General features: G+C 45.1%; 2 non-coding genes across 2 annotated transcripts; both read right to left on the bottom strand.

Moving 5' to 3' along the window:
• Window positions 1-2,524: 2,524 nt before the first annotated feature.
• On the bottom strand, window positions 2,525-2,597 carry trnav-cac (transfer RNA valine (anticodon CAC)). The gene has a single exon. It is a non-coding gene; the product is annotated as a tRNA-Val (tRNA).
• Window positions 2,598-23,882: 21,285 nt separating this feature from the next.
• Window positions 23,883-23,955, bottom strand: trnaa-ugc (transfer RNA alanine (anticodon UGC)). The gene has a single exon. It is a non-coding gene; the product is annotated as a tRNA-Ala (tRNA).
• Between the last annotated feature and the right edge of the window lie 2,546 nt (window positions 23,956-26,501).

Raw genomic sequence — 26,501 nt, 5'->3', positions numbered from 1 at the left:
TCAGGCTGAACTGAATGCCTTGTTGCATCACAGTTTCTCAAACATCTTTTTACTCATGATGGATTGGCTGACGCCAGTGTCCAGTTCCATGGCTACGGCTAAGCCATTCAATTTTATATGCAGCAAAATAGGTGGACATTTCTTCGAAAATGTGTGCACCCCGTGTACTTCAGCATCTGCCTCCTCTCTCGAAGACTCTAAGTTGCTTTGTTCCACCATGGACCGATCTTTCTCCGCCACGTGGTGGTTAGCAGGTTTTGCAGAGCTTGCAGCTCGTTTGTAAGCTCATTGGAGGTGCTCCATTGTTCTACAGCACTTGAAAACATACCCTTTGAAGCGTCATGAATAGGCTGAATGGAAGCCTCCACAACGCCAACAAGCTGTGAATTGCCTTGCATTTATTCTTTGTTGGGGACTCTGAGTCATCTGGATCACCTGAGGCCTGCTGGCAGTTACAAACTCGTGGGTTCTGCCCTGTACATTTCTGCTCGCAAACACAGTTCCAGTTAATTTATGAACATTGCTAGCACTTGTGTGCTGAGAGATTTGTTGGGTGTTATCACTGGTGTACATAAACGCCTATACTGTCGCAATGGCCTTATTGAGGGTCGGTGTCTCTCCAGTCAAAATTTTTCGTAGGATGGTCTCTTGCCTAGTACAAAAAAGTCTCTGAGCATTTGCTCCTGGCAGCCATCAAACTCACATTGTCCTGCAAGTTGCATTAGCTCGGCGACGTAGCTCGCCACTTCCTGACCGTCAGATCGCTGGCACTTGGAGAACCGATACCGCACCATCAGCAAGCTCTCCCTTGGGTTAAGATGCTCCCGAACCACGGTACACAGCTCCTCATATGACTTATCTGTGGGTTCCACCAGAGCCAGAAGATTCTTCATGAGGCTGTAGGTCGGTGCCCCACAGACTGTGAGGATGACCGCTTTCCTTTTTGCAGCGCTTCCTTCTCCATCCAGCTCGTTGGCTACAAATTACTGGTCCAGCCGTTCGACATAGGCTTCCCAGTCCTCACCCTCCGAGAACTTCTCCAGGATGCCCACAGTTTGCTGCATCTTTGCGTTGGATTCGTATTCTCGTCGCCAGGTATTGTGTTCCTAAAACAGATGAGGCTGCACACAGGGAGGTTAAAGTAACAGTGACCTCAGTCTTTAATAAGACACTCCAGAGTGAGGAACAGGCCTTGGGGGCCGGCTTATATACAGTGCTCCAAAGGGATGCTGAGATCCCTTGGGACTTCAAGGGATGAGCTCCCTGGTGGTGGAGCATGGGAGTGCATGCTTTACAGATATACAACAACCACCAGCTTCTCAAGGGCAATTACGGTTGGGCTATAAATTATGGCCTTGCCAGTGACACCCAGATCCTGTGAACTCATATAAAAAACACTATTTTAGGAGTCTGGTTCAAAATATTCATTGCTGACGACACCAGGAATCTGGGGCAACTTTTGTCAAATTGGGCTCAAAACTGGAGCGGTAATTCCGACCGTGCACAGATAATAGAATCAGTATTCAAGGTCAAATCACATGGTGCTCATTTTCAGAATCAACGCAGTAAGATTTGAAATAAAGTGAAGGAATTTTATGGTGAAAGGATTTGGAAATTAAATGTGACTTGTACTTCGCTCTTTAATTAAACTTTGTGGCGTCTGTCTGCCATTCATGTCTCTGTTGAATAAGGAAGGAGGGGTTTGACATTGACCAGACTGCACTGCTCCTGATATTTGTGAGCTCATCGGTTATAATGCGATGTTTTTACCCATTGGTCAGTGCCAACTTTAGCTCAGCTGTTACTTTGTGATAACAACTTTGTGAAAAGTTTGAATTGGTCTTAATGCAGTCACTGCCTGGTGTTTTTTTGTCATTGCAATCCCCTTCTTTCACATTGGAACAAATCGTAACCGTGTTTTTATTAGCAGTGTGAGATATTTAGAGAGCATCTTCAAATGCTTCACAAAACCATTCCGATCCCTTCAGCTTCCCGGGTTCGATTCCCAGTTAGGGAAATCATTTTGCGACCACCGTTTTTAATTAAAGTGAAGTAATTTAACTAAATTACATAGATGACCCAAAGCACTTCAGAGTGGTATCAAAATAAATGAGTTAGTAATTAGAAATAAGGAATGTCAGATGTTGGACTTGAGTTTCTGGGATGGAGTATAAATAACTCTCTGTGCACTGGAACTGGGAAGGGTGAATAATGAATGAGTTGTTTCTGGGTTAGAAATGCGGCTTAGATCTGCTGGTATTAAACGACAGCATTGTTGAGCAGAATGAAAGAAATGCTAACATGATCACTGAGGGTCAGTCGAAACTTCAACAACTTCATTTTAATAATTTGTGAATCTTTAATCATTGAGGAAGTTTTATTCCCTTTCTGGTTTTACACACTCTGTATTTTAGGAGACTGGTTTTAAATGTTCTTCATGGAATCAGAGAAGTTTACAGCACAGAAGGAGGCCATTGTCACATGAGCAATGAACATTTAAACCCAGTTTTTGTTTCAAAAATAATGTTTCCGCCCGGGCTTGAACCGGGAACCTTTCACGTGTGAGGCGAACGTGATAACCGCCACACTACGGAAACTGCTGCCTAGTGTAGTGTCCAGAGAGAAGTGTTCAGCGACAAGCTGAAATGCTGAATCCCTTTTTCTGAAAAAATTCCTTTCACAAACATTTCTCTGACCGAAACGGCACAAAACAAAAATGTTCCTTTCAAATGTGCCAATTATTTTCGTTAAACTTTTATTTTGCTTTCATGGGATAACACAATTAATGATTCGATAATTTTCTTTTACACAATGAAAGAAATACTAACTGAGGGAAAGTCACTACGTCAATAATTTGTTCTGTGCTCTGCATGTTTGTAATGTCGCCAAGTTTGCTGATGATACAAAGATAGATGGGAAAGCAAGTTGTGAGGAGGACGCAAACAATCTGCAAAGCGATATTGATAGGCTCAGTGGGTGGGCAGAAATTTGTCAGATGGAGTATAATGTGGGAAATATGAGGTTATCCACTGTGGTAGCAATAATAAAAAAGCAAATAATTATTTAAATGGGGAGAGATTAAGAAATGCTGCGGTGCAGAGGGACCTGGGGGTCATTGTACATGAAACACAAAAGGTTAGAATGCAGAAACATCCTCTCTGCATCCACCTTGTCAAGCCCCCTCATAATCTTACACGTTTCCATAAGATCACCTCTCAATCTTCTGAATTCCAATGAGTAGAGGCACAACCTACTCAACCTTTTCTCATAAGTTAGCCCCCTCATCTCCGGAATCAACCTAGTGAACCTTCTCTGAACTGCCTCCAAAGCATCTATATCCTTTCTTAAATATGGAAACCACAATTGCACGCAGTTATCCAGGTCTGGCCTCACCAATACCCTGTATAACTGCAGCAAGACTTCTTTGTTTTATACTCCATCCCCTTTGCAATAAAGGCCAAGATTCCATTGGCCTTCTGATCACTTGCTGTACCTGCATACTAACCTTTTTTGTTTCATGCACAAGTACGCGCAGCTCCCGCTGTACTGCAGCACGGTGCAATTTTTCTCCTTTTAACTAATAACTTGTTCTTTGATTTTTTCTGCCAAAATGCATAACCTTGCACTTTCCAACATTATACACCATCTGCCAAATTTTTAACCACTCACTTCACCTGGCTGTGTCTTTTTCCAGATTTTTTGTGTTCTCCTCACACATTGCTTTTCCTCCCATCTTTGTATCATCAGCAAACTTGTCTACATTACATTCGGTCCCTTCATCCAAGTCGTTAATATAGATTATAAATAGTTGGGGTCCCAGCACTGATCCCTGCAGCACCCCACTAGTTACTGATTGCCAACCAGAGAATTAACCATTTATCCAACTTTCTGTTTTCTGTTAGTTAGCCAATCCTCTCTCCATGCTAATATATTACCCCCAACCCCGGGAACTTTTATCTTGTGCAGTAATCTTTTATGTGGTACCTTGTCAAAATGCCTTCTGGAAGTCCAAATACACCACATCCACTGGTTCCCCTTTATCCACCCTGTTCATTACACCCTCAAAGGATTCCGGCAAATTTGTCAAACATGACTTCCCTTGCATAAATCCATGCAGACTCTGCCTGACTGAATTATTTGTTTCCAAAAGTCGGAGGAGCAGTGACCGGAGGAGGTGTGAGCAGCGGCCTATAAAGGCCCAGCGGGAGTCTGGGGATCGGCGGCAGTCGGAGGAGCAGCGTCTGGAGGAGCAGCGAGCAGCGAGCTACAGCTGGTGCAGGGTCAAAAGTAAGAAATAAGTCAAAAGTAATCAAAGGTAATGTCACAGCCAAGAGGGTAAGTGATTGGCTGGTTGAGTGGTGAGTAGTTTTCTGTTTCTTTGATTTCTTCTTGTTCTTAGCAGCAAGGAAACTTTGGAATTGTTGCCAAATTAAGTAAATCTAATGGTTAAGTCATAGCAGGAGAGCTCGGACACATGTCATGCTCCTCCTGTGCTATGTGGGAAGTCAGGGACGCTTCCAGTGTCCCTGATGACAACATGTGCAGCAAGTGTATCCATCTGCAGCTCCTGACAGGCCACATTGCGGCACTGGAGCTGCGCACGGATTCACTCTGGAGCATCCGCATTGCTGAGGATGTCGTGAATAGCACAGTGAGTGAGTTGATCACACCGTAGCTAAAGGTTACTCAGGCAGAGAGGGAATGGGTAAACATCAGGAAGAGCAGTGGAAGGAAGACAGTGCAGGAGTCCCCTGCGGTCATCCCCTGCAAAACAGACACACCACCTTGGGTACTGTTGAGGGAGATGACTTATCAGGGGAAGGCAGCAGCAGCCAAGTCCATGGCACCATGGGTGGCTCTGCTGCACAGGAGGGCAGGAAAAAGAGTGGGAGAGCTATAGTGATAGGGGATTCTATTGTAAGGGGAATGGATAGATGTTTCTGCGGCTGCAATCGAGACTCCAGAATGGTATGTTGCCTCCATGGTGCAAAGGTCAAGAATGTCTCGGAGTAGCTGCAGCGCATTCTGGAGGGGGAGGGTGAATAGCCAGCTGTCGTGGTGTACCAACGATATAGGGAAAAACGGGATGGGGTCCTACAAGCTGAGGTTAGGGAGCTAGGAATTAAATTAAAAGGTAGTAATCTCAGAATTGCTACCAGTGCCACGAGCTCGTCAGAATAGGAAATGCAGGATAGCTCAGATGAATATATGCTTTGATGAATAGTGCAGGAGGGTGGGATTCAAATTCCTGGGACATTGGAACCGGTTCTGGGGCAGGTGGGACCAGTACAAATCGGACGGTCTGCACATGGTCAGGACCGGAACCAATGTCAAGGGGAATGTTTGCTCGTGCTGTTGGGGAGGGGTTAAACTAATATGGCAGGGGGATGGGAACCTATGCAGGGAGATAGAAAGAAGTAAAATGGGGGCAGAAGCAAAAGATAGAATGAAGAAAAGTAAAAGTGGAGGACAGAGAAACACAAGGCAAAAATCAAAAAGGGCCACATTACAGCAAAATTCGAAAGGGACAAAGTGTATTAAAAAGACAAGCCTGAAGTCTCTGTGCCTCAATGCGAGTTATTCGTAATAAGGTGGATGAATTCACTCAGAGGCAGCAATTCACGAATATGTTACAATTGGGATTCCAGAGACATGGCTCCAGGGTGACCAAGGCTGGGAACTCAACATCCTGAGGTATTCAACATTCAAGAAGGATAGACAGAAAGGAAAAGGAGGTCGGGGAACGATGCTGGTTAAAGAGTAAATTAACGCAATATTAAGGAAGGACATTAGTTTGGATGGTGTGGACTCTGTATGGATAGAGCTGCAGAATACCAAAGGGCAGAAAGCACGAGTGGGTGTTGTGCACAGACCACCAAACAGTAGTAGTGAGTTTGGGGACAGTATCAAACAACAAATTATGGCTGCGTGCAATAAAGATACAGCAGTTATCATGGGCGACTTTAATCTACATATAGATTGGGCTAACCAAACTGGTAGAAATACGGTGGAGGAGGATTTCCTGGAGTGTATTAGGGATGGTTTTCTAGACCAATATGTCGAGGAACCAAATTGAGGGCTGGCTATCCTAGACTCAGTGATGTGTAATGAAAAAGGACTAATTAGCAATCTTGCTGTGCGAGGCCCCTTGGAGAAGAGTGACCATAATATGGTAGAATTCTTTATTATGATGGAGATTGAAACATTTAATTCAGAGACGAGGGACCTGAACTAAAGGAAAGGTAACTTCGATTGCATGAGATGTGAATTGGCTAGAATAGACTGGCAAATGAGACTTAAAAGGTTGACGCTGGATAGGCAATGGCAAACATTTAAAGATCACATGGATGAACTTCAACAATTGTACATCCCTGTCTGGAGAAAAAATAAAACGGGGAAGGTGGCTCAACCGTGGCTAATAAGGGAAATTAATGATAGTGTTAAATGCAAGGAAGAGGCCTATAAATTTGCCAGAAAAAGCAGCAAACCTGAGGACTGGAAGAAATTTAGAATTCAGTAGAGGAGGACAAAGGGTTTAATAAGGAGTGGGAAAATAGAGTATGAGAGGAAGCTTGCTGGGAACATAAAAACTGACTGCGAAAGCTTCTATAGATGTGTGAAGAGAAAAAGATTAGTGAAGACAAACGTCGGTCACTTGCAGTCAGAATCAGGTGAATTTATAATAGAGAACAAAGAAATGGCGGACCAGTTAAACAGATACTTTGATTCTGTCTTCACGAAGGAAGACACAAATAACCTTCCTAATGTACTCAGGGACCGAGGTCCAGCGAGAAGAAGGAACTGAAGGAAATCTTTATTAGTCAGGAAATTGTGTTCATGAAATTGTTGGGATTGAAGGCTGATAAATCCCATGGCCAGATAGTCTGCATCCCAGAGTAGTTAAGGAAGTAACCCTCGAAATAGTGGATGCATTGGTCATCATTTTCTAACAGTCTATCGACTCTGGATCAGTTCCTATGGACTGGAGGGTAGCTAATATCACAGCACTTTTTTAAAAAGAAGGAAGAGAGAAAACGGGTAATTATCGACCGGTTAGCCTAACATCAGAAGTGGGGAAAATGCTGGAATCAATTATTATGGATGAAATAGCAAAGCATTTGGAAAGCAGTGACAAAATCAGTCCAAGTGAGCATGGATTTAGGAAAGGGAAATCATGCTTGACAAATCTTCTAGAATTTTTTGAGGATGGAACAAGGAGAATGGACAAGGGAAAACCAGGTGGATGTAATGTATTTGGACTTTCAAAAGGCTTTTGACAAGGTCCCACACAAGAGATTAGTGTGCAAAATTAAAGCACATGATATTGGGGGTATTGACATGGATAGAGAACTGGTTGGCAGACAGGTAGCAGAGAGTCGGGATAAATGGGTCCTTCTCAGAATGACAGGAAGTGACTAGTGGGGTGCTGCAGGGCTCAGTTCTGGGACCTCAGCTATTTACAATATACATCAATGATTTCGATGAAGAAATTGAGTGTTATATCTCCAAGTTTGCAGGTGACTCTAAGCTGCGTGACAGTGTGAGCTGTGAGGAGGATGCTAAAAGGATGAAGAGTGACTTGGAAAGGTTAGGTGAGTGGGCAAATACATGGCAGATGCACCATAATGTGGATAAATGTGATGTTATCCACTTTGGTGGCAAAAACGTGAAGGCAGATTATTATCTGAATGGCGGCAGATTAGGAAAAGGGAAGGTGCAAGGAGACCTGGGTGTCATGGTACATCAGTCATTGAAAGTTGGCATGCAGGTACAGCAGGCGGTGAAGAAGGCAAATGGCATGTTGGCCTTCATAGCTGGGGGATTTGAGTATTGGAGCAGGAAGGTCTTACTGCAGTTGTACAGGGCCTTGGTGAGGCCTCACCTGGAATATTGTGTTCAGTTTTGGTCTCCTAATCTGAGGAAGGATGTTCTTGCTACTGAGAGAGTGCAGCGAAGGTTCACTAGACTGATTCCCTGGATGGCAGGACTGACATATGAGGAGAGACTGGATTGACTGGGCCTGTATTCACCGGTGTTTAGAAGAATGAGAGGGGATCTCAAAGAAATATATAAAATTCTGACGGGACTGGACAGGTTAGAGGGAGGAAGAATGTGCCCGATGTTGGGGAAGTCCAGAACCAGGGGTCCGAGTCTCAGGGATAAGGGGTTAGCCATTTAGGACTGATGAGGAGAAACTTCTTCACTCAGAGAGTTGTTAACCTGTGGAATTCTCTGCCGCAGAGAGTAGTTGATGCCAGTTCATTTGATATATTCCAGAGGGAATTAGCTGTGGCCTTTATGGCTAAAGGGCTCAAGTGGTATGAAGAGAAAGTAGGAAAGGGGTACTGAGGTGAATGATCAGCCATGATCCGATTGGAACGTAGAAACATAGAAAATAGGTGCAGGAGTAGGCCATTCGGCCCTTCGAGCCTGCACCACCATTCAATGAGTTTATGGTTGAACATGCAACTTCAGTACCCCATTCCTGCTTTTTCGCCATACCCCTTGATCCCCCGAGTAGTAAGGGCTACGTCTAACTCCTTTTTGAATATATTTAGTGAATTGGCCTCAACAACTTCCTGTGGTAGAGAATTCCACAGGTTCACCACTCTCTGGGTGAAGAAGTTTCTCCTCATCACGGTCCTAAATGGCTTACCCCTTATCCTTAGACTGTGACCCCTGGTTCTGGACTTCCCCAACATTGGGAACATTTTTCCTGCATCTAACCTGTCTAAACCCGCCAGAATTTTAAACGTTTCTATGAGATCCCCTCTCATTTGTCTAAACTCCAGTGAATCCAGTCTTTCTTGATATGTCAGTCCCGCCATCCCGGGAATCAGTCTGGTGAAACCTTCGCTGCACTCCGTCAATAGCAAGAACGTCTTTCCTCAAGTTAGGAGACCAAAACTGTACACAATACTCCAGGTGTGGCCTCACCAAGGCCCTGTACAACTGTAGTAACACCTCCCTGCCCCTCTACTCAAATCCCCTCGCTATGATGGCCAACATGCCATATGCTTTCTTAACCGCCTGCTGTACCTGCATGCCAACCTTCAATGACTGATGTACCATGACACCCAGGTCTCGTTGCACCTCCGCTTTTCCTCATCTGTCACCATTCAGATAATAGTCTGTCTCTCTGTTTTTCAACCGAAGTGGATAACCTCACCTTTATCCACATTATACTTCATCTGCCATGCAATTGCCCACTCACCTAACCTATCCAAGTCACTCTGCAGCCTCAAAGCATCCTCTTCGCAGCTCACACAGCCACCCAACTTAGTGTCATCTGCAAATTTGGAGACACTACATTTAGTCCCCTCGTCTAAATCATTAATGTACAATGTAAACAGCGAGGGCCCTTGCGGTACCCCACTCGTCACTGCCTGCCATTCTGAAAAGTACCCATTTACTCCTACTCTTTGCTCCCTGTCTGCCAACTAATTTTCAATCCACGTCAGCACACTACCCCCAATCCCATGTGCATTAACTTTGCACGCTAATCTCTTGTGTGGGACCTTGTCGAAAGCCTTCGGAAAGTCCAAATACACCACATCAACTGGTTCTCCCTTGTCCACTCTACTGGAAACATCCTCAACAAATTCCAGAAGATTTGTCAAGCATGATTTCCCTTTCACAAATCCATGCTGACTTGGACCTATCATGTCACCTCTTTCCAAATGCACTGCTATGACATCCTTAATAATTCATTCCATCAATTTCACCACTACTGATGTCAGGCTGACCGGTCTGTAATTCGTTGCTTTCTCTCTCCCTCCTTTTTAAAAAAGTGGGGTTACATTGGCTATCCTCCACTCCATAGGAACTGATCCAGAATCTATGGAGTGTTGGAAAATGACTGTCAATGCATCCGCTATTTCCAAAGGCACCTCCTTAAGTACTTTGGGATGCAGACCATCAGGCCTGGGGATATATCGGCCTTCAATCCCATCAGTTTCCCCAACACAATTTCCCGACTAATAAGGATTTCCCTCAGTTCCTCCTTCTTACTAGAACCTCTGACCCCTTTTATATCCGGAAGATTGTTTGTGTCCTCCTTGGTGAATACCGAACCAAAGTACTTGTTCAATTGGTCTGCCATTTCTTTGTTCCCAATTATGACTTCCCCTGATTCTGACTGCAGTGGACCTACATTTGTCTTTACTAACCTTTTTTTCTTTACATATCTATCGAAGCTTTTGCAGTCCATTTTAATGTTCCCTGCAAGCTTCGTCTCGTACTCTATTTTCCCTGCCATAATCAAACCCTTTGTCCTCCTTTGCTGAGTTCCAAATGTCGCCCAGTGCCCGGGTTCGCTGCTATTTCTGGCCAATTTGTATGCCACTTCCTTGGCTTTAATACTGTCCCTGATTTCAGTTGATAGCCACGGTTGAGCCACCTTCCATTTTTTATTTTTACACCAGACAGGGATGTACAATTGTTGCAGTTCATCCATGTGGCCTGTAAATGTCTGCCATTGCCCATCCACTGTCAACCCCTTAAGTATCATTCGCCAATCTATCCTCGCCAATTCACGCCTCATACCTTCAAAGTTACCCTTCTTTAAGTTCTGGACCATGGACTCAGAATTAACTGATTCATTCTCCGTGGTGGTGCGGCTCGAAGGGCCGAATGGCCTTCGCCTGCACCTATTTATTTCTGCACGCAGAGGGTTGTGGGGGTCTGGAACTCACTGCCTGAAAGGGTGGTAGAAGCAGAAACACTCACCACATTTAACAAGTGCTTGGATGTGACCTGAAGTGCTGTAACCTGCAGGGTTATGGACCGAGCGCTGGAAAGTGGGATTAGGCTGGATAGCCTCTTGTTGGCCGGCGTGGACATGATGGGCCGAATTGGCCTCCTTCTGTGCTGTAAACTTCTATGATTCTATGAACTCCTTCACAAAGAGTTGAGGTTCGTGTGGGGTGATTTTGGCACATCTTTCCTCACGTGACAACATTTCAAAGGTAACTCAACGGCTGTAAAGCGCTTTGGGGCGTTATGAGCTCCTGACAGACGCTGCAGAAATGCAAGTGCTTCTTTGCCAAAGTTCGATGCAAATTCAAAATTCACGGCAAAAAAAGGGCTCGCCCTGTATCTCTCGCAAATTTCAAGTAACAACCCCAAAGTGAGAATCATACAACTAGACCAACGAGCCAACTGCTTAGAAAATATGGAGATAAAGGCCTTACGAAGTGCTATCTGTTAATAAACCTCCAGTCAAATCTTCTCAGATTCTTAAAAGCATTGCCAAAGGAAAAGCATGAGTTTTACCCGATATCTCAAGGGATATCTTGCTGACTGCAATAAAGAGCTGCCACAACAAAGTAGCACAAATAGAACTTTGATGGGAAGAATGTATTCGCACTACCGTTGTGGTGTCTTTAGACTGTAGAGGCTGCACGGAGATAAAGTGTGAGCATTATTGAAGCATTTTTAGTGTGTGTTGTTATTCTTGATCGGAGGAGCACATGAGACGGAATCAGTGACTTTGCTTTTTCGACATGTCTTCTGAAGCGCCGCACGGTCCCACTCCTGCAGTCAATGAGCTGTTGGGACGTTAATGTATCCATCATTATCATCATCATCATAGGCGGTCCCACGAAACGAGGATGACTTGCTTCCACGCCGAAAAAGGATGAGTTCACTGGTGTTTCAATGAAGGACCCGAACTACATCCCGAAGGGTGGAAGATATCTGTGCGTGGATTTTTAAAAATTGTGATGGCCGTTGCACCCCAGCCATCACACGGGCTTGACAGAGCGACGTCTTGGTCCAGTGGCAAGGGTTAAGCAGGTCGACTGGAGACCAGTTCTGCTGCACGGACCTTGTGCGCACACATATCGCAGTGTGGGCTGGCCCGTGCTAACCCTGGGCCCCTGGCCCAAACTCATGCCTCCCCTGGGCCCTGATCACATCCCTCCACAGTCACTCGCCGCTCCTTCGCAACGATCTCGCCGCTCCTGCTGTATCTGCCCACGCTCCAATAATCGACCTGGATCTTGATGACGTCACTCTTCGCTGCCGCCGCCCTCCTGCATCAGCTCGCGCTGATCCCTGGAGTAGTCTCCCGGGACCTCCAAGCTGCTCCCAGGGCCGCTCGCCGTTCCTTTTATGGCCCCGACCTGCCGCTGGTGTTCTACCGTTAGTGTATCCAGGCTGTGGGTGGCCAGCCCGAGCACAGCAGAGGGGTTTCTGCATTAGTTCTGGATGGTGACAGTATCTTTCCCCTTCTCTCTTCCTCTTGTCTTTATCCCTGTGCTTTTATTTCTCTATTTATTCCCCCTGTCTCAGTCTCTAGTATTTAAAAGGGAACAAAAGATGAAATGGGTGTCACTGTGGAACAATGTCTCTCACTCAAAGTTAGACGCACTACCGTTGCACCATGAGGTCTAGATAGCTCGCCGTTGATATTCAGGTTCAAATAACAATATATATAAATATATCTACATGTATCATAACTGTTCCCTGGTGGTGGAGGGGTTAAGATCCGGTGCACTAACCTGGTTTCAATTGTCGATCAATTCATCGCATAAAAATAATTGAGTTCTGTGAGACGATTAATAATTACTGTAATCACCATGAATACCAATACTTTCTGTGATAGACCGATCCCACAGACTATCTGGCTTCTCCTGCCCTTTGCCGGGCACGTGTTCCGGGTTTAATTTTGTAAACAGGGCGAGTTCGCTGATGGCGGGGAGACGGTAGGAACCTCTGTGGCCCCACTGTGAGGATGTGGAAGTGAACACGGTGGCTGGGTGATCCGTGACATTTCTGTAAAGGGCAGTGGAGGAGAAGGATTGAGAACTTTCAGTATGGGACAGAAGTTGTTTCAGGTGAGCCAACACATTCCCGATCAGCACAGAGGGAGCTCACTGGTCAGCTCCCCTCTGTTGTGCCAGCTGTGCCAGAGGTTTCTGTCGTGTAGTGGTTATCACGTTTGCAGTACACATTAAAGGTATGAGGTTCGATCCCGGGAAGGAGCATTATGTTTTAACTTGCTATAGAGGAACAATCAGAGGCGAGTTTCGTCTCCTGTCAAATGCTGCCTGATCTGCTGAGATTTCCAGCATTTGCTGTTTTTATTTGCTATTTATTTTCCTGGCAAAAGTGATCCCTTATTCCTTAATTGCTCTTAATTTCACTTCAATAAATAGATAACTTTCAGTGAGAGAAAACGGATCCACCGGGGACCTTTCGTGTGTGAGGCCAACGTGATATCCACCACACTGCAGCCCATCAAAGGGCGAGAAACCACTGAATATAAAGGATGAGCTCACAAATATCAGGGGCACTGCAGTCTGGTCAACGTCAAACCCTCCTTTCTTATTCAGCAGAGGCATGAACGGGAGTCAGACGCCACAAAGTTTAATTATGGACACAAATACAAGTAACACTTCCAAATCTTTTCACTATAAAATTCTTAAACTTTATTTGAAATCCTACTGCGTTGAATATGAAAATGAGCACCGTGGGATTTTATCTTCACTACTGATTCTATTTTCTGTGCATGGTTGGAATAACCGGTGCTGTTAAATTTGACAAAAGTTGCCCCAGATTCCTGATGTCATCGGCAATGAAGATTTTGAACCAGATCCTAGAATACAGTGTGTAAAATGGGTCAACATGCAGAAGAACATAAGAACATAAGAAATTGGAGCAGGAGTCGGCCATACGCCCCTCGAGCCTGCTCCACCATTTAATACGATCATGGCTGATCCGATCATGGACTCAGGTCCACTTCCCTGACCGCTCCCCAAAGCACAGGACAAATGATTGAAGTATCGACTGTCCCTCAGTTAGCATTTCTTTCATTGTGCAAAAGAAGGTGAGGGTTTAATTAATGATGTTTTCCCATGAAAGCAACACAAAGCTTTAGAAAAAAACATACAGTGACTGGGAGGTGAGCGCTGCTTCTGACACCAGGTGGGAATGGGCGGAGATTTTAAAGCTCCTTGTATTGTGACACCTTCATATAGACGAACATCTGAGTCTTATGACGTAGACCTCGTGGCGCAATGGTAGCGTGACTGATTTCAGTTCCGAAGGTAGCGTGTTTAAATCACATCAGGGTTACTGTACTTTTAGATATTGTTCTTCCAGAATTAATATATTCTTTGCTGTTTGGCAATAACCAGACCCTTGCTCCAAGGTCTGTCTCACTGTTTCCCCGGTGTCAGGCAGAGATACACCTGCTGCCCTCATTTATTTCATGTGACAGGATACAAAAGTTCAAAATCAACCTGCAGGTGGCCACATACAGCATTAAATAGTCAGGATGGCCGAGCGGTCTCAGGTGCTGTGTTCAGGTTGCAGTCTTCTCTCGAGGTCTGTGTTTAAATCTGACATTTATTATTTTTAATCATTAAGTGAAACTCATTGTTGACACCACGATCAACTCCTTCAAAGTGGGATTCAGCAGTTCACCTGCTCGCTTAACATTTCCGTCTGACCGGGTGCTGAAAGTGGAGATGTTTCCGCAGTGTAACGGTTAACACGTTCGCCTCACACGCGAAAGCTCACCTGGTGGGAATATTTTCTGGAGCTTTCTCCTCATGCATGCTCAGGGGCGAGTTTGTTCTCCTGTGAAAGGTCATAAGGTCATAAACATGTAAGGATTAGGGGCCGGAGTAGGCCATTCGGCCCCTCGAGCCTGGTCCACCATTCAAGAAGATCCTGTCAGTTCCTTGACAGCAAGTTTAAACATCTGGGGCGGAGCCAACAGGCGCCTGGCTGCAATCAACGACAAAAACGTCTATTTGGTAGAAGCCCCGCGAAATAAATCGGTCGAGCATGAGAATCTTAATCTCGAATTTGGGGGTTCGAGCGCCACGTTAACTGTTAAAGCATGTCCCAATTTGCACAGTGTGTTTTCGGTGTCTGGTTCAAAATGTTCATTGCTGGTAACATCAACAGGAGACTGGGGAAATAGTGAGAAAGGCTTTAGAGCAAAGCACTGGTTATTGTGAAACACCAAAGGAAATATAAATTCAAGAAACATAGAAAACATAGAAAATAAGTGCAGGGGTAGGCCATTCGGCCCTTTGAGCCTGCACCGCCATTCAATGAGTTCATGGCTGAACATGCAACTTCAATACCCCAGTCCTGCTTTCTCGCCATAGCCCTTGATCCCCCTAGTCTGAAGGACTACATCTAACTCATTTATGAGAAGAATAACCTCGAAAAGAAATGTGACCCCGACACCCAGGAAGAAGTGTTAAGGCAGAATATTAAATGCTGCATTCCTCTGTTCAAAAAATTCCTTTCACAAACATTTCTCTGACCGTAACTGCACAAAACAAAAATGTTCCTTTCAAAGTCATTAAACTTCCGAATTTCCGCGCCCCCCGAATCTCCTGAATCAGATGCCTCTAGTTTTGCCGACTCAATCCATGTCCCTTTGCAATGTTCTGCTTCCATCCACATTGTGAAATGTGCCACTAACTTATAGAATCATGGAATGGTTACAGCACGGAAGGCCATTCGGCCCGTCGAGCCCGTGCCGACTCTCAGCGAGTCCCACTCCCCGCCCTTTCCCTGTAGCCCTGCAATGGTTGTTCCTTCAGACAGTGATCCAGCTCCCGTTTGAAAGATAAGATTGAGTCTGCCTCCACCATCCTTTCAAGCCGTGCATTCCAGATCCTAATCACTCTCTGCTAAATGGCCACCTCCTGTTCCTATGTGTAAAGTCTGGGAAAAACTAGACCAATTCCTGCCACAATCACAGCCTTCATAAATATAGCACCATCACTCTATTCTCATAAAACCAGGTCCTGAAGTATAGGCCAGCTGTGTAGGTTAAAGCTCTGGTTATGTTCCGAACATTGCTGTAGTGTTTCCTCAATATAGTGGTTATTAGATTCACCTCACACGCGAAATGTCCCTGGTTCAAAACTGCGCGGAAACATTTTGAAAACATGTTCAATTAAATATTTGAAGAAATGGATTTATTCATATTAGTGGTTAAATATTAACAAAAAACAATGTCCCACAAGCTTGTTAAATTTTCTGATATCTCTGTTCAGTTCTGTATACACTCAAACTGAATGCTCATAAAAATACTGGAGTGGGAACTCACTGGATAACAGCACAGCTGGCAATTTTGTGGAATATATTCGCGCAGCCAAAACGCACAATGACAACCTGGAATCGTGCAGCACCGAATCCACGGGGAAAAACAGTTAAATGCATCGTCCCTGGGTGGGCTCGAACCACCAAACTTTCAGTTAACAGCCAAACGTGCTAACCCATTGCGCCACAGTGAATGACGCAATTACACACTGCAAGACATCCCAAACCAGGGTGTCAGTCAGTTAAAGCTTCAGATTGCTCTGACCGGGATGGAACTTGTCCACTCTAAGTTGTACTTTTCCCAAGTAAAGGGTGGGACATTCATTGTGGATGTGTGGAAGCAGTCTGGTCCCACACACTGCAGACACTTCCATGTCACTGCCAACCAGCTCTCCCACAACCGGTGTGATCTACCTTCCAGCCTTCCGGTGCCTTGTCTGTGACGAAGTATTCTGATTGTCCCGAAGCCGGTATTAGGTATTAATTCCTTGTCAGCTCCTGACTGCGGATATTTCTGTGATTAAACGCGAACACAATGCTAACAGGGACAGTTCTATTCACCGTTTCTTTGCTTGGTGAAATTTCAAAGATTGAAAGCGACGCACATCAACCCCAAACTTCGTCACCTACTCGCTAACTCGACACAACTTTGCATTTTCTTTCCATGCCAAGCATTTTACATGAATACATTGCAATGCCAACGCACTTTTTACCTGGCAAGACTGAAGTCCAAGCTGTGATGAACAGTGTGAAACAGAAACAGCTACTTGTAAAACCAGAGCCTCGATGGCATCTGTGTGAATTGTTCTGCATCGATAATTAGCAGAGAGCAAAGAGAGGAAACTGATGGTGTGGATGAGAAAAGGCCGAGACAAAGTGTACTGTTGGAGATGATTTTGTTGTTTTTGAGAATTGTTTCAAATATTTTACCATGGTTGGTTCCATAGTGTAATGGTGAGCACTCTGGGATCTGAGTTCAAATCTCGGTGGAACCTGATTCCTTGTTGTCCCAGCTGCTGAAAATTTTGGACAAACAAGTGAAAGACACCTGGTGCTGGTGGGCAGTTTTGTTGCCTTTGTCATTGATGCTTGATCTACAAGTCTCGTTATCAAATCGTGTGCTCAACCATCAGTTAGCTGTTACAAAATGTTGTAAACGGCTGTCTTGCTCTTTTTGCTTCGTTGCTTTTAACCTCGAATTACCCGCACACATTCAGTTGTAGTAAAGGCAGGATCTGGTCTTTTATTTAAACATTCATACCAAACAAACCAAGGATGAAAGTTACTGAGAACACTTCACAAAGGCAGCTTGCTTCGATTTCCGTGGCTGCTTGAGACACACACCTTCCGAATGTCCAGTGTCTCTGGTATCTGCGTGTGTGAGTCTCATCTTTATACTCTTATTTCTTTACATTTAGACAATCACAGCGAACGGCTTTGTGAATTGTTTAACATACAGACTTAATATTGCTTGTTTAACCGACAGATGTCATTAAATAGTAACAAAGGTACAATCAAATATTTAACATACAGACAATGACCAGTTACTCATTTCAATGGCTGAAGGCACCACATTGTCTAACAGTCTCTTTCCATCCAAACTTCAATTTCCTGTTTTTTAATTCAAACTTCAGACTGCGTGCTGAAGCAAAGAGTTCAGCAATGCGGGACTGTGCTCCCACATTCCCCTACTTCTTCTCCTCGTCTCTCTGCAGGTCTTATCTGGGTAACATACATTTGCATGGTGGCTTGAGCTCGTCCAACAGCATTGTCCAGTTGTACAACTTGTTTTCCATCACGCCATCCGCAGTAAATCAAAATGACCAGCACGACCAGCTGAACCAGCACCAGCATAAGGACAGCGTAAATCATTGTGTTCATCACACCTGTTGCCGTCGGGCTCCATCCCAACAATGACTCCCACCAGCTCACATGTCCAATCTCGTCCAAAGTTGTGTGCACGTTCTCGATTTCCGCAGTGTGATGGTTAATGTCCACAACGATTGCTTGATTCAAACTCTGTAGCTGTTGAAATGTTGTATTCCATTTCCGTATTTCCTTCTTCCAAATAGCAGCACGCTGCGGGTCAAAGTAGGGTTCTTGTAGATTCAGATTCTCTGGATGCCATTTTAAAGTCCGTTGGTCTGTGATCATCATATCCATTTTTACTTAAAAGTCAATTTTCAATTTTTGATGTTTCCAACTGAATTCCATGCTGTTTACATTCAGAAATGTAAACTCACAATCGGTGTCTTCGACTAAGTCTGTTACCCTCTGCACAGGTTTTAACAATTTCCTCTGCTTTGTGGGAGAAGTGTAACAACATGCAGTGAAGGATGACGGAAATGCTGAATAGTCAGTCGAGAGACCCAGTCCTTCCCTCAGTTCACCCTTCGGAACTGCTGTAATTCACTCTCTCGACATTTGCAACAATCCAACTTCTATTTCACATCCTTTAAGATCATGTTTGTAACTCCCACATTTGAGCTTTTCACTGAACATCTCATCAGTTCTGAGACAGCCCATTCCTGCAGAAACTTTAAATGTTTCTGAACAAGCTTCTCCCACTGCTTTCATCTCTGACTGTTCAGTAACTGCTCCTCGTGTATCTGGGGTGTTGGGGAACTGTCGCTGAAGAGGGGAATCCCCTACCTCCAGGAGCACCTTCATTTGTCCGGCTGACTCGGTGTCCATTTCACGCTGCCCTTCCACACAAGCTTCGATAAGGGTATGGCCACCCCTATCCTGAAGTAAGGGTCCTAAAGGAACGATATGTGTGGTTGAGGCACGGCATCCCTATAGGGATCCTCCCTCACCTGCGGTATCTACCCCCGACCTCAGCTACTGAACCGAGGTATCATTCCTGTCTGTGACTCCAGCTTCTCTTTCCTGATTCTTCAGCTTTTATTTTAACTTTTCTAATTCTTTAGCCAGTCTATCCCTGTCCTCTATCAACTGACGGCCACCACCTGGTCCTGCTCCTTTTATGTGACTCCTCGCGGGATTCATCCACTCAGGCCCTTCTGCCTTCCATCGCTGTAACCCCTGTCTCACTTCCATGACTGAAATTCCTGCAGCTCCCTGATACAAGCTTTCTACCCTTGCCAACCATTTATCAAAACGATCGTCCCCATCTACTTCCAGAACTACTGACGGGGATAGGAGAGTCAAAATGATCTCTCTATGTGTACCATCCCCGTAATGACTGATATCAATCCAATTACTTCCCAAACTTTTACACAACTGGAATATACATGACCCAGCCTCCCTGAGTCCTTCCCCTGGTAATAATGCAAGCCGCTTTATTAACTGTGGCCCGAGTGAGTAACAAATATTTCAGCTATTATTCTACCAAGCATGAGACCTGGAAGTTGTTTCAAAACCTACTCCCGTTCCCTGGTGATTCCCTAAAGCTCACAGAACCATGTGAACCCTCGGTTTCTCTGATATGTCCCAGAATGCCACTATCCCAGAATATTACACCACCACTGGGCAAACTTATTAAGATCCTGAAGAGGTGCGGTCTCATTTCACGAAGGATAGCACTCATGTCCTGTAACTTGACCCCTCCTTGCTCATACCAGGTATCCCCAAAACCACTTAAGGTCGTGTTCCCTTCACGAGCTCCACAGGGAGTAGAGGAATCATGATCCTGCTCTCGCCTTGTCCGCTCGAGCGTGCTTCCCCCACTCTCCACAATACCGGAAGGTCGTGTTTAATGTTGTGGGGTGTTAAGCGCCTGAGTAACCGAAGAGGCATCTAACTGCTCCGCCTCCGATCCTAACGTTGCCACGTGAACCACATGGGTTCGAGGCTCCGAAGTCAGAGAAGACAAAGGAGCTGTGGAAGGGAACCGTGGGCATACTCCCTGTCCCTTAATCCCCTTTTCAACTCTCAGACCCAGGGAATCCTCCGAATACCACCCAGCTTTGTCGATTGCTGTCTCCGTGGGCAACCTAAGACCACCATCTGCTGCAGCTTAGATATCCTTTCTCTAGATCTTGATTACGCTTCTGTTCATCAGCAAGATGCTGATCCAGTGTCAGAACATTCCTGGCTGCCCCGAGTGCCTGAAATCACCAATTCTCTACTTCTTTACTCACTGCTGTTACCTGCTCTCTGAGTTCTGAGACTTCCCTATCTCGAGCCTCAGCCTGTTCTCCTAACGTTTGAATCCCCAGCATGAGACACTGCATCACTAACGCTTTTCTCTTTTTACCACTTTTTAACCCAAACACTTTAATCTTTTTTAACTGGACACTCTTCACTAAGGACTGCCGTGTCTCTCTCCATCCTTCTGTCATTGTTTCCTGTCTTATCCCATAGGTTCCCCCTTTCGACTCAATCCACTCATTAAGAAATGGCTGGAGCTCAACTGAAATATCCCCTGAGCCTCCCATTACTAACTGAAGGTTCCTTTCATCACGACAACTAAGAGAATGCTCACCCATCGAACTGATGTGTGGGAAACACTTCTTCCAACAACTCAGCCAACTTTCTGCTTCATGTCGGGGACTTCGAATAAGCTAACGAACTTTTGAAAATCACGTCGGGGTCACCAAAATGTTGCAAACGGCTGTCTTGCTCTTTTTGCTTCGTTGATTTTACCGTCGAATTGCCCGCACACACTCCGTTGTAGTAAAGGCAGGATCGGGTCTTTTATTTAAACATTCATACTAAACAAACCAAGTATGAAAGTTACTGAGAACACTTCACAAAGGCAGCTTGCTTCGATTTCCGTGGCTGCTTGAGACACACACCTTCCGAATGTCCAGTGTCTCTGCTGTCTATGTCTCTACAGTCCATAAATGTCTCATCTTTACACTGAAAAAGCCTTTGAACTCTTATTCGTTCCATTTAGACAATCCTGACTAACTGCTTTCTGAATCTTTTAACAGACAGACTTAATATTGCTTGTTTAACCTGCAGATGTCATTAAATAGTAACAAGGTTACACTCAAATGCTGAACATACAGACATCATCAAATCGTTTTGTCCTGAGTTACCATTATTCCCACCGTAACAAGGTACCCAAATATTTAACATCCAGACAATGACCAGTTACTCATCTCACTGGCTGGAAGGCACCACATTGTCCAACAGTCTCTTTACCATCCAAACTTCAATCTTCCTGTTATTTAATCCAAACTTCAGACTGCATGCTGAAGCAAAGAGTTCAGCAATGCGGGACTGTGCTAACACAGAGCACAGGATTTGACAACTAGACTTGTAGATCAAGCATCAATGACAAAGGCAACAAAACTGCCCACCAGCACCAGGTGTCTTTCACTTGTTTGTCCCAAATTATTAGCAGCTGCGACAGCACACATTCAGTTTCCAACGAGATTTAACTCAGATCGCTGGATTCATGTCCAGAGTGCTCACCATTACACCATGGAACCAACGATGCCAAATTCTTTGAAACATTTCTCAAAAACAAGATCATCTCCAACATTACACTTTGGCTCGGCCTTTTCTCATCCACACCGTCAGTTTCCCCACTTTACGCTCTGCTAATTATCGATGCAGAGCAATTCACACAGATACTGTCGAGGCTATGGGTTCTCAAGTAGCTGTTTCTGTTTCATACTGTTCATCACAGCTTGTACTTCAGTCTTGCCAGGTAAAAAGTGCATTGGCATTGCAATGCATTTATGCAAAATACTTGGCATGAAAAGAAAATGCAACTTTTTATTGATTGCAAAACATGCATTGCCTACATTTCAAAAAGCGTTGCTTTTATTCATCCTGCTGAATGCATATTGCACAGATAATCTCAGCACACATTGTGCAGGTAAATGCAGCAACAAACTAGTTTCTCCTCCGCTGATTTGTAACAGGTAACTGATGGTTGAGCACACGATTTGATAACTAGACTTGTAGATCAAGCATCAATGACAAAGGCAACAAAATTGCCCACCAGCACCAGGTGTCTTTCACTTGTTTGTCCAAAATTATTAAATTATTGACTCTCATTCAGTTAGCATTTCTTTAATTATGCAAATGAAGATCATCGGTTAATTAATGATGTTTTCCGGTGAATGCAGGATAACATTTTACAAAAAGCCCCAACGCGGGGCTCGAACCCGCGACCCTGAGATTAAGAGTTTCATGTTCTCCCAATTGATCGAGCGGGGCTTCTGCCAAATGCGGGTTTTTGTCACTGATTGCAGCCAGGCGCCTGTTGGCTCCGCCCCAGATGTTTAAACTTGCTGTCGAGGAACTGCCAGGATCTTCTTGAATGGTGGACCAGGCTCGAGCGGCCGAATGGCCGACTCCGGCTCCGAATCCTTACATGTTTATCATCTCATGACTTTTCACAGGAGAACAAACTCGCCCCTGAGCATGCATGAGGAGAAAGCTCCAGAAAATATTCCCGCCCGGCAAGCTTTCGCGTGTGAGGCGAACGTGTTAACCGCTGCACTGCGGAAACATCTCCACTTTCAGCACCAGGTCAGACGGAAATGTTAAGCGAGCAGGTGAACTGCAGAATGCCACTTTTGAAGAGTTGGTCGAGGTGTCAAACAATGAGTTTCGCTTCATGATTAAAAGCAGAAAGTGTCAGACATTGGATTTGAACCCACTCCTCCTCATGCAATTACAATCCAAGCACAGCACCTTTGACCGCTCAGCCATCCTGACTCGGTGCTGCTGTGTCTGGCCTCCTGCAGGTTGATTTTGAACTTTTGTGTCCTAACACATGAAATAAATGAGGGCAGCAGGCGTATCTCTGCCTGACACCGGGGAAACAGTGAGACAGACCTTGGTGCAAGGGTCTGGTTATTAAGACACAGTAAAGAAAATATTTATTCCGGAATTATCCCAAAGGTCAGGAACCCTGACATGATTTCGATAGCAGTGTCCTCATCTCGAGTGAGATGTGTTACCGTTGCATCACTTGCTCTGCACAACGAATATGAGATGTTTATCAATATGAACGTTCCTCAAGATAAGGGCTTTAAAATCCCCGCCCATTCCCACTCGGAGTCAGAAGCAGCGCTCACTTGCCAGTAACCGTCCGTTTTTTTGTTGAACTTTTGTTTTTATTACACGGGAAAGCATCATTACTTAACCCAATGTCATCTTTTGCACAATGAAAGAAATGCTGACTGAGGGACAGTCGATACTTCAATCATTTCTTCTGTGTTTTGCATGTTAACTGTTAAACCAGATCCCATTTTACACAATTTTTGTCGGGGATTGTTTAAAATCTTCATTGCTGATGACACCGGGAATCTGGGGCAACTTTTGTCAAATTTAACAGCACCGGTTAATCCGACCATGCACAGAAAATAGAATCAGTAGTGAAGATAAAATCCCACGGTGCTCATTTTCAGATTCAACATCGTAGGATTTCAAATAAAGTGCAAGAATTTTGCAGTGAAAAGATTTGGAAGTGTTATTTGAATTTTTGTCTTTAATGGCGACTTTGTGGCGTCTGACTCCCGTTCATGCCTCTGCTGAATAAGAAAGGAGAGTTTGACGTTGACCAGACTGCACTGCCCCTGATATTTGTGAGCTCATCCTTTATATTCAGTGGTTTCTCACCCTTTGATGGGCTGCAGTGTAGCGGATATCACGTTGGCCTCACACGCGAAAGATCCCCGGTGGATCCGTTTTCTCTCACTGAAAGTTATCTATATATTGAAGTGGAATAAAGAGCAATTAATGAATAAGGGATCCCTTTTGCCGGGAGAATAAATAGCAAATAAAAACAGCAATTGCTGGAAATCTCAGCTGGTCAGGCAGCATTTGCCAGGAGACGAAACTCACCTCGGATTGTTCCACTATAGCAACTTTAAACATAATGTCTCCGCCCGGGATTGAAACAGGGACCTTTCGCGTGCAAAGCGAACGTGATAACCACTGCACTACAGAAACCTCTGGCACAGCAGCCACAACAGAGGGGAGCTGACCAGTGAGCTCCCTCTGTGCTGATCGGGAATGTGTTGGCTCACCTCAAACAACTTCTGTCCCACACTGAAAGCTGTCAATCCTTCTCCTCCGCTGCCCTTTACAGAAATGTCACGGATCACCCAGCCACCGTGTTCACTTCCACATCCTCACAGTGGGGCCACAGAGGCTCCTACCGTCTCCCCGCGATCAGCGAACTCAAAATTAAACCCGGAACACGTGTCCAGCAACGGGCAGGAGAAACAAGAGAATCTGTAAGTTCGGTCCGTAACAGAAAGTAATGGGGTTATTCATGGTGATTACAGCAATTACTAATCGTCTCACAGACCTCACTTATTTTTATTTGACGAATTGATTGAGTATTGTTACCAGGTTGGTGCGCCGGATCTTAACCCCTCGACCACCAGGGAACAGCTATGATACATGTAGATATATTTATATATATTTATATATGACCGTGAATATCAACGGCGAGCTGCCTAGGCCTCATGGTGCAACGGTAGCGCGTCTATATTTAAGTGAGAGAAATTATTTTCTACAGTGAAACCCATTTCATCGTTTGTTCCCTTTTAAACACTAGAAACTAAGACGAGGAATAAATAGAGAAATCAAAGCACAACGATATAGGCAAGAGGAAGAGAGAAGGGGAAATAATGTCCCCACCCAGAACTAATGCAGAAACCCCTCTGCTGCGCTCGGGGTGGCCACCCACAGTCTGGATACACTAACGTCCGAACAGCTCATTGACTGTTGGAGTGGGATCGTGCGGCGCTTCAGAAGACAGGTCGAAAAAGCAAAGTCACTGATTCGGTCTCATGTGCTCCGGCTACAAAGAATAGATACACACAATAACATGCTTTTATAATTGTTACACTTTATCGCCATTCTTGTCAAGCAGTTGTTTCGTTGGTCCAGGGATATGATTCTCACTTCAGGGTTGTTAATGGCAATTTGCGAGAGATTCCACGTTTCAATACCGAATGAGACCTTTCAATTTGCATAGAACTTATGCAAACAAGTGTTATGTATGTAAACCTGTAAATACCTTGTTTAACCACCAGAGGGCTCATCCCCTGGAGTCCCAAGAGATCCCACAATCCCTTGGGAGCACTTGTACTTAAGGAGGCCTCACAGGCTGGAGAAGCACTCTGGAGACCTGCAATAAAAGACAAAGGTCACAAATTACTTTGAGCTCTTTAGTCATGCAATATAACTGGCGATGAGATACAGATGACGAACCCCACCGCAACGATGCAGAGACCAATGGGCATCCTGGAGAAATTTTCGGAGGAAGATGATTGGGAAACCTTAGTGGAGCGACTCGACCAATACTTCGTGGCCAGCGAGCTGGAAGGAGAAGCGAATGCTGCCAAAGGAAGGGCGATTCACCTCACTGTTTGCGGGGCATCATCTTATGGCCTCATACAAAAGCTGCTTGCTCCAGCGAAACGCACAGAGAAATCGTATGTTGATTTGTGCACACTGGTCCGTGAGCATCTTAACCTGAAGGAAAGCGTTCTGATGGCGAGGTTCCGGTTCTACATGTACAAAAGGTCTGAAGGCCAGGAAGTGGCGAGCTATGTCGTCGAGCAAAGACACCTTGCAGGCATTTGGAATTTGAAGGACATTTGGAGCACATGCTCAGGGACTTCTTTGTACTTGGCATTGGTCATGAAGTAATACTTCGTAAACTAATTTTGACAGTCGACACCCCAACCTTGAGTAAAGCTATAGCGATAGCCCAAGCGTTTATCGCCACCAGTGACAATACCAATCAAATCTCTCAGCACACGAGTGCTGTACAAGTACTGTGAACAAAGTAATGTTGTTTTCAAATCGTTACGTACAGGGCAGGCCTCACATGCCTGCAGCTGTACGTTTGCAGATGTCTCAGAGTCCATCATCAAGGGTGATGAATGCTACGCCATTAACATCTTGTTGGCGCTGCGGGGGTGATCATCGTTTCCATTCATGCCGCTTCAAGGGATACGTTTGCAAGGGCTGTGGAACAATGGGACACCTGCAACGAATGTGCAGGCAAGCTGCAAACCCTGCAAATCCTGCAAACCACTATGTTGCAGAGGAGGGCAGATGCACGGCAGATCACAACGAACCAGAGCATCAGACTGAGGAGGTAGAGGTATATGGGGTGCATACATTTACCACAAAGTGCCCCCGATAATGTTTAAGGTTGAATTAAATGGACTCCCGGTATCAATGGAGCGAGACATGGGCGCGAGCCAGTCCATTATGAGCAGAAAGACTTGATAAATTGTGGTGCAGCAAGGCCTCAAGGCCAGTCCTGACTCCCATTCGCACTAAACTGAGAACTTACACAAATGAACTGATTCCGTAATCGGCAGTTATACTGTAAAGGTCTCCTACGATGGAGCGATACACAAGTTACCACTCTGGGTGGTACCGGGCGATGGCCCCACGCTGCTCGGCAGGAGCTGGCTGGGGAATATACGCTGGAACTGGAACGATATCCGTGTGCTCTCGCCCGTCGACAA

Source organism: Pristiophorus japonicus, unplaced genomic scaffold (genome assembly GCF_044704955.1).
Source record: "Pristiophorus japonicus isolate sPriJap1 unplaced genomic scaffold, sPriJap1.hap1 HAP1_SCAFFOLD_504, whole genome shotgun sequence".
Taxonomy (NCBI): Eukaryota; Metazoa; Chordata; class Chondrichthyes; family Pristiophoridae; genus Pristiophorus; species Pristiophorus japonicus.
The sequence above is the reverse complement of the archived record's forward strand: the minus strand, read 5'-3'. Positions and strand labels throughout refer to the sequence as shown.